Source organism: Lemur catta, chromosome 1, assembly GCF_020740605.2.
Source record: "Lemur catta isolate mLemCat1 chromosome 1, mLemCat1.pri, whole genome shotgun sequence".
Classification (NCBI taxonomy): Eukaryota; Metazoa; Chordata; class Mammalia; order Primates; family Lemuridae; genus Lemur; species Lemur catta.
Window position 1 is genome coordinate 276,008,545 of NC_059128.1, and position 9,093 is coordinate 276,017,637.

Here is a 9,093-nt window from a genome sequence, read left to right on the forward strand (position 1 = left end):
CCATGCCCAACGATTTCTAGGATGGAGGAAGCCATGAGAGGCCCAACCCCACGAAAACTATTTGGGTGACACGACCACTCGGTCTGAGTGGCCGCAAATCTACCCTGCCCCAAACATAGGCATGGGGCAACCTCAGATCCCAGTTTGCATCGTGTGGACATCTCACACTGGGACTTTCTCAGGACATGGCCCTTTTTTTGTCACCAGGCCCGCCGATGGGGAAAGCTGGGGAGGAACTGGCCCACCCTCTCGAGCCACAGAAAGCCACATGCAGCACCTGCCGCTCTTGGGCCTGCAGGGCTGCATTTTACTCTCGGATGGCAATTGATGTGCAGGTGGTCGGCTCCCCTTCTGCCTCCCGGTGCCCACCGTGCAGTGTGCGGGGGCCCCAGGGAAGGGGTCTGTGCATCTCCCGGATAAAACAGCGCGGTGCTGCTGCGCACTCCATGTGGGGGCTGCTTCCCTCCATGGGGCCCTATCGCAGCTGCAAATTCCAGTTTTATCTCTGTTGTGGTTTCGGGCCTGTTTGCCTTTGATTACGGTTTGGTTTTGAAAGGGAAGAGGCACACACTCTCCAGCTCCCTTTCTTCTTTCTCAGATGGAGTAATAAAGCTTATTTATAGTGGGATTGGTTTTTTCCATTATGGCGCATTTAATTTTATTATTGTACTGCCTTGCATTTCGAATTGCATAGGGGAAGAAACACATAAAAGATACTCCCCCTCCACCGCCCATAGTTGATTGTGGAGAAAAAAAGATGTGGCATCCTGTTAGTCATTCTGCACACTGTACATTCTGATCACATGGTGACTTTGTGCCTGTGACCAGGAGAATTACATTTCACGTTCAAAAGAACTCTCCGTGTGAATCTGTCAGCTCAACACAGGTGGACACAAGGTCCAAAGTGTGGCCAACACCGGGCACCACACCCAAAGTCCACTCCTTCCACGGCAGTGGTTCAAGGCTGCACTGCGCAGCCCAGCAGGATCGTTGGGGCTTCTGAAAAGAAGTCTGAGCGCACCGTTCATTTTTCTCCTCTGCCTTCCTAGTCAAACCAGCTGAAAACACTGTGTAACTCTGGGTGTTTTGGCACAGCCTTTTAGTTACTGCAGACTGGGCTCCCCGGGTTACTTCTCCAACACCCAGTCTTTGCTTTCTTAGGCCTGGAAACAGGATAAGGAAAATCTCCCTCCTTGGAATCAAGAGGCTCCTTAATTGCTCAAGCTGGCTTGCAAAGGTTGTATTTCACATGAAGCCTTGGTACATGTTCTCATTCCTTAATTCTTAGGTCTGAGTGCACATTTCTTGCCATTTTCTACTGAGTTTTCTTACCATGTTTTCTGCAGTTGGGCTTATGTCTCTATCCAGGGGAGGGCACATGCCTTGCCTGAAATCCCCACAATTTAGGGGAAGGGCTGCGATCAAACCCTATTGCTTCTGTTTCAATTTGTACAAATATAAGGGAAGCAGATCTCTACCAATTTGTAATGCTTTCCAGGAAAGAACTGGGGATGCTGAATATCCCATTTTTCTGTAGTTCAGTTGCTCATCAGTTGCTTTAAAAAACATCCTACCAATGTGGAGAGATCGGAACCCTCATACGCTGCTGGTGGGAATGAAACGTGGTAGAGCTGCTTTGGAAAACAGTCTGGCAGTTCCTCAGAAAGTTAATCATAGTTACCATAAAAGCCACGGGAATACACCCAGGTATATACACCCAGGAGAAGGAAAAATACGTCCACACAAAGGCTTGTACGCAAATATTCATAGCAGCATTATTCATAATAGTCGCAAAGTGGAGACAACCCAAATGTCCCTCACCTGAAGAATAGGTGCATAACATGGGATCTGGCCATACAGTGGAACATCATTTGGCAATAAAGAGGAATGCAGTACTGGTATGTGCCACAACATGGCTCAGCCTTGAAAACATCATGCTAAGTGAAGGAAGCCAGTCCCAAACAGCCATGTGTTGTATTATTCCATTTAAATGAAATGTGCCAACATGGTGAGCCTGTAGACAGAAGGTAGATTAGTGGGGAAGTTGGGGGGAGATGGGGAGTGACAGCCAGTGAGTATGGGGTTCCACTGTTCTAGAATTGACTGTGGTGCTGGGTGCACACGTCTGTGACTATACTAAAAACCATTGACATATACACTGTAACACATTGACTGCCACACTAGAAAAAAAAATTTTTTCCCTTGAGGCCATGGTGTTTTATTACGAAAATAGAATAAAGTTTTCAAAAACAAAACAATCGTTTCGAATTTAATACAAATCTGCTATTTCTTATTGTTTTCTGTGTGTGGGTTATATGCAACTTGAAAAATAGTTCATGAGGCTCCCAAGGTGAAGAGACCTGTGAGTTACATTTGCTTCACAAGGCCCCGGGCTCAAAACCAGCGTGAGTTAAAGACAACTCACAGGGCAGTTAATGTTTAAATGGGTGACTGACCTGTGAATTCTATCTCAATAGGGCTGTTATTAAAAAGGGAGGGGTCTAACACCACACCCTCAGCTTGTCGGGACTTCTGAATTTCGCTTTCCCGGGGGATATGGCTTGTGTGGGGTTGAGACAAGGCGAGACCTCTGCCTGCAGAGCCGACCTCGGGGAGAAGACAGACACTTCAGATGTCCACGTAGGCTGGATCTCAAGCCACACCCTGCTGTCTCTGCAGGTTTACAGACCCCTTAGTGTGCAGTGGGCCCATGTGTGTCCACCTCATGGAATCCCCACGCACGTAGCCCCAAGGCCAGAGCAGTAAAGCCACCAGGGACATTTCCCTCATTCAGGCAGGCAGCATCAGGTGATCATGCTTTTATCCCAAGGCATTGAGCTTTTGCCTACAAATTATAAGTCTAGTCTGGAATTCTAGCAAGATATTTAAACCAAAAATAAAAAATAAACTATTAGGGCATTTTTTCCTTTATATCGAGGAAACTGTTTATATCTAAACATGACATCATAATAACAATAATATTACTCATTTGTTTGCTACAGTTACTATTCTATACATCACATGATAACCTTCAAAAGTAGTTGTTATCATTCCCATTTTAGACGAGGAAACTGAGGTTTGGAGAAGTGCAGCTCTTTGGTCTCCAAAGCTTGGCCTCTACTATACAACAGTTTCCAAAATGTGCCAAGCCTGTCGTGGAACTGGTGCCGCAGTGGGCACCTCCCTCAGGATGCACTTGACCTCAGGCTTGCAGAGTAGGTGGGGGAATGGTGAAAAGAATCAGATGCAATGTGGTTTCATGTCTTCCAACAAATATTCCTCTGGGTGTAGAAGCAGGGAACACAGACACATGCAGTTGTCTGAAGTTCTTACTCAGTTCTACCTGGGGATACGGTAAAAGATCCAGGCAGAAGTGATTTTGCACCTGCACCCCAATTATGAGTGTGGGGGTAGTTCTGAATTCACAGCAGGAGGAACATTTGTAATATATTCATTCATTCTAATTACTCTTGGGTGATTCCTTTTCCATCCACGGCTCAGTCGGGGTCTCAGGCAGGCTTGCTGGGTCGGTGGGTAGAGTCCTTCTATTCATAGTTCCATTTCAACAGCCAAGTACTCTTGGGAACTCCTAGTTTTATGCTGCTGGATCCCTCCAGTTCCCAGCCCAGGCTCCTCTTCCAGTGCGGACCCGGAATCCCAGCCCAGATGTCTAGACCTTTATTTGACTTTGTTGGACCTTGGACTGGTTTTGAGACTTTAGCTACTGCTCACTACCTTGTGTTACCTCTTTTTTTTTCCTGGGCTCTCTATTTGGTTTTGAGCTCAGCTGCGTAGCAAAATTCTTATTGTATTTTGCTCCTATTCCCCAGTAGCTGGTGTCTAGGGATTTCACCAGATTATGTCCAGGTGTGATTCTCTTTTTTTGCTTTTCAAATTATTGTTACTAATATTGCTTGGTACTTAACAGTTTACATTCTGGTCCCAAAATTGGTTTTTAACAAATAGGAGTGTTTTCTTCTATTTGTTTTTCAAGTTTGTTTTCCCACGTCTTCCCCCCCCACCCCCTTTTCTTTCAGCAACTCCCAATGTTCAGTATTCAAAGTCAGTGTAGTGGCTCACACCTGTAATCCTAGCACTTTGGGAGGCTAAGGCAAGAGGATCTCTTGAGCCTAGGGGTTTGAGGCTGCAGTGAGCTATGATTGTACACTGCACTCCAGTCTGGGCAACAGAATGAGACCCTGTCTCTTAAAAAAAATTTAATAGCTAATATTCTCCAGTATCCAATGTTCTTCCATCTGTACTCTCTGGCTCTTATATTTTTATTCATGATTTTCGCTTCACTGAATTTTTGCTCCATGCTGAGAGATAGTTTCTCTCTGTGACCATTCAGAGCAGCTTGCTTACTGGTACCATGATGAGAAAGCTTAAGGTTGAGGGATGGACGCAAACTGTTGGCACTCGGCACTTCCTGTGCTTATTGCTTGGGATGGTTCACACTTGGATGGCAATAGGATCCCAAACCCCTTGATGGGGGGACTACCTCGGTAAGGGGGGGTGGCTTCTGACTCCGAGGCTGACCCCAGATGACATTTTCAATCTGACCGATCCCAGGATGAATCAGCTTTCAGAGGAAGTAGCAGTGTAGACAGTTCTGAAGTTAAATTTATCCATTGACCCTCTTGGTTATTTGCCAGAACCACTTCTCCTTCCCCTTTGTGCTCTGTTTACAGGCCCCCAAGCTTGCACGTCACCCTGCCACCTGTTCTGGTCATTGTTACTGTTTGTCCCTGGGTCGGCTTCCTCACAAGCCTGGGAGCTCCGTCCACCTTTGTACCTGTGTCAGTCTGCTTGGGCTGCCAAGACAAGATGCCACACACAGACTGGGCAGCTTAAACAACAGAAATTTATTTGCTCACAGTCTGGGGGCTAGAAGTCCAGATTAAGGTGTTGGCAGCATTGGTTTCTTCTGGGGACTCTCTCCTTGGCTTACAGATACCACCTTCTTGCTGTGTCCTTACATGGTCTTTTCTCTGTGTGTACAAAGCCCTGGTGGCTGTCTCTGTGTCCAAGTTTCCTCTTCTTATAAGGACACCAGTAAGATTGGTTTAGGGCCCACTCTAATGACCTAATTTAACCTTAATTACCTTTTTAAAGGCCTTGTCTCCAAGTACAGTCACATTCTGAGGTAGCAGGGGTTAGGGCTTCAATATATGAATCTTGGAGGGAAACAATTCATCCTATAAAACACCCCTAGAGCTTAGTTCAGGCTCGGCTTATAGCAGCCGATCCATAAAGGTTGAGTGCCTGAAAGAGCTCTCTCAATTTGTTCTCTTTCCCTGTTTGGATTTTCGGGCAAATTGTGTTGCCTGAGATGGCACCAAATTCTTTCTTAAGCTAAATTAAACGACCTGTCTCTGTTTGCCTATTGTCATTTTATCCTTAGCCAGTCACCTCTACAGTGGTGTGGATATGTGGTCTCCCTCCCCTCCCTTTCTGTCCAAACGGTCCTTCTATCTCACAGGGCGGAAATGAGTTCTATGCCTCAGGTCAGATTCAACTCGTCACTTCTGGGGCAAAGCCACTGGGTTTCCCAACAGGCCTATGTGTGTTTCTCTGTGAGGACGTGAATCGTGTTATTGCATGCTGGATTTACCTTCCTTGGAAATTTATTTCCTTTTTTATTTCTAAACACATTTTCTCCATTTCATCATACTTATTTCTGTGCTCTGCCTCAAGCTCTGACAAATTTGAATTTTTCAAAAAGCACAGAGAAATCCATTCTACCGATGATATGAGTTATTTGCAGTTGTTCTGCTAGTTTATCATAATAAAAAGATGGAATTAAACATTTTTCCCTTTGGCTATTTTTTTTTGCATTCGTCATTTTTGTATTTTGCTTTCATTCTCCTCATTGAATTTTTGATCTCTGAAATAGCAATTTAAAACAGCTACCCAATGGTATATGTATGCACAACAGAGTTTGTTGCCAAGCATACAAAATGAATGGATCTTTATTCAAATGTTAAATGCCTATATGGCAGAATCTATGTATAGAACTGAGATGGAGATTGGAATTGGGTTCTATGATGGATATCATGAAGAAGACAGCCTCCGGTGGACTTAGGATTGCATTGAATGTAATAGTTCACCAGTGCTATCTAATAAAACAAGGTGATTTTCTTCTCTGCTTGGTCTCAAGAGCTCATAGAACTTCATATTCTGGCCATTCTGAGCTACTTGCAATGACCCACACTTTCTACGCTCTGGTTCTTTTCTGGAGTGTGAGCATAGCTTTCCACTGCTGGGGACACTCTTCCCCTGCTGCTCACTGGGAAGTTTTCCTGAACCCAAACCAGCCTAGGTGCTCTCCAAGAGCTTCCAAAGATCCTAGCTGCTCCTCCTGAGCAAGTACAGTGCTGGTTTGCAAATGACTGTTGATACCTCTGTCCCTCCCTTTTGGCTAAGGGTTCTTTCTGTGCCATGGACTCTCTTTGCAAGCTGGTAGGGCTAGGGATCTCTTGTCAGAATTATGTTTTTAAATGCACACAATAAAATACATTGGATTCTGGTTCAGGACAAGAGGGAGTAAGCACCCTGCCTCCCAGCGAATGCTGCTATAAAACCCATAAAAGAATGCATGGAACAGCTACTTGAAGACTCTGAAAAGCAAATGGTAGCTGGAAAATTGGTAAAGAAGACAGAATCTCAAGTACCACTGAGCCAGTGGTGAGTGACCATTTTTCCCTTTCCAAAATCACCTGGCCTGGATTCAGTACAGCTTGAAGTCCAGAAGTGGGCACTCACGGAGACAGAGAGAACCCTAGGAGAAGCCCTCTGGTCTGACTCTAGGGAGTAGGAATGAGGTCTCCTAATATTTAGGAGTGGAGAAATCCCCTGTTTTGTTTTTTTTCTTTTCCATTCTCTTGTGCCCCAGCCCCCAAATAATCCTGTGGTGACTGGGACACTAGAACTTGCAAGAGCCTAAAAATATGAGGGAGAAGAATTTTTCCTGTGATCAGAGGAGCTGCAGTCCCAAAAGGTGGGGGAAATCCCCAGTACTTTTTTTTCTCTTTGTTCTCTCACCCTTGTCCCTGTACACAGATATAGCTGTGGGAAGTGCACAGTATAACAGGCTAAGTAAAGCCCCAGATTTCCAGCCAGAGGACCAAAAAAATTGACCTCCTGGGAACTAGAAAGTACCAGAGAGACAAAAAGCTAGGGAAAGCAACCCTATACAGTTGTTTATGAATTCTGAACTCACCTCTGAGATGCACAAGAATAGACCTCACCCTAAATAGCATACAATAGAGTTTGAGAATTGAATTAAAAACTAAACCATTGCCCAGGTCCCAGATTGGCCACTGGGTAGGGTACATGTACACAGGGACAGATCTGAAGTCTTGAAAAACAAACCTGATATTGGAACCACAACCCATAGAAGACTTGTTGGAACTTGTGACCTAAACTCAACCAGAGAGATCCTCTGCTTTAAAAACAAACAAAATAAAACAAAAATCAGAACAATATTCTTCATAGGATTTAGATAAGATCTGAAGTCTTATAACATAATCATCACAATGTCCAGGGTCCAATCAAAAATTACTCAACACATGAAGAATTGAGAAAATCTCAGTGAGTATGGGAAAAGACAATCAACATATCAATGCTGAGATGAAACAGAATTTAAAGCAGCTATTTATAAAGTATAATACAAATACTCCAACATGCAAGGGCAAACATTCTTGAAATAAATGAAAAGATAAAATATTCTTTTAAAAATAAATAGAATAAAGAAAAAACAAAAGGAAATTTTAGGAATAAAAAAACTATAACTGTAATAAAAATCTCATTGGATGGGCTCAATAGCAGAATGGAGATGACAAAGGAAAGAGTCAGTGAACTTCAATATAAATCAAGAGAAATGATAAAATCTGAACAATACAGAGAAAAAAAGATTGAAAAATAAAGAAGAACAGAGCTTCATTAACCTGTAGGAAAATACCAAAAAGTCTAACAATCTTATATCAGGAGTTCTAGAAAGAAAAGAGAAAGAACATGGTACATGGAAAAATTCAAAGAAACAATGGCAGAAAGTTTCCCAAATTTGGAGAAAAACATAAAACTACAGATTCAAAAAGCCTAGGAAATCCCAAACTGGATAGATCCAAAGAAATCCATGCCCAAACACATCATTATCAAGCTTCTGAAAACTAAAGAAATAAATATTAAAAGCAGCCAGAGAAAAAGAACACATTAATTATAGGGGAACATGATTCAAATAGCTGCAGGTTTCTATAAAAAAAAAAAAAAAAAAAAAAAAAAAAAAAAAAAAGGGACATTTTTACAGTGCTAGAAGAAAAGAACTATCAACCCATAATTTTATACCCAGTAAAAATATCCTTCAGGAATAAAGATGAAATAAAAACATTCCCAGGTGAAGGAAAGCTAAGAGACTTTGTGGTACCAGCTCTATTGCTACAGGAAGTTCTTCAGCTAGATGGGAAGTGACATCAGAAAGAAAGTTGGAATATCAAAAAGATATGAAGGAAGAGCAAGAAAAGTGATAAATATCTGGGCAAATAAAATAGACTATTCTCTTCTTGAGTTCTTAATATGTTTGACTGTTGAAAGCAAAAATTATAAGATTGTCTAGTGGGGTTTGTGGGGTTTTCAATGTATTTTTTTTTCTTTTTTAATTCAGTCCCCATTGGGACCATAAAAAATTGCCCATACTGACTATATTGCAAGTTGTCATGGTGGGTATTGGGAAAAGTTTTCAATTAGCAATAATGGCACCTCAGATAAACCTCACTGGCTACGATGCTGCCACTGCACAAAGCTTCAATGTATGTTGATGTAACAAATAAGACAACCACAACATAAAGGCAGGTAGGTAAAGGAACCTACATGGTAGTAATATATCACTTGAAGTGGTAAAATATTGATTCTGTCAATACATAGACTGAAAATTTGTGTGTGTGTGTGTATACATCTATACATATATAGATCTCTGGAACAATTGCTTTAAAATTACACAAAGATATTTAGCAAAAATGCAACAGATAAAATAGAAAATGAAAATATGTTTAAATAACCTAAAGAAGGCAAGAAAAGGGAAAACACAAACTAAAA

At 42.5% G+C, this 9,093-nt stretch overlaps 1 non-coding gene across 1 annotated transcript; it reads right to left on the reverse strand.

The window, feature by feature from the left end:
- Positions 1 to 8,662: 8,662 nt before the first annotated feature.
- On the reverse strand, positions 8,663 to 8,802 carry LOC123631040. Its single transcript, XR_006732924.1, has one exon. It is a non-coding gene; the product is annotated as a U4 spliceosomal RNA (small nuclear RNA).
- Between the last annotated feature and the right edge of the window lie 291 nt (positions 8,803 to 9,093).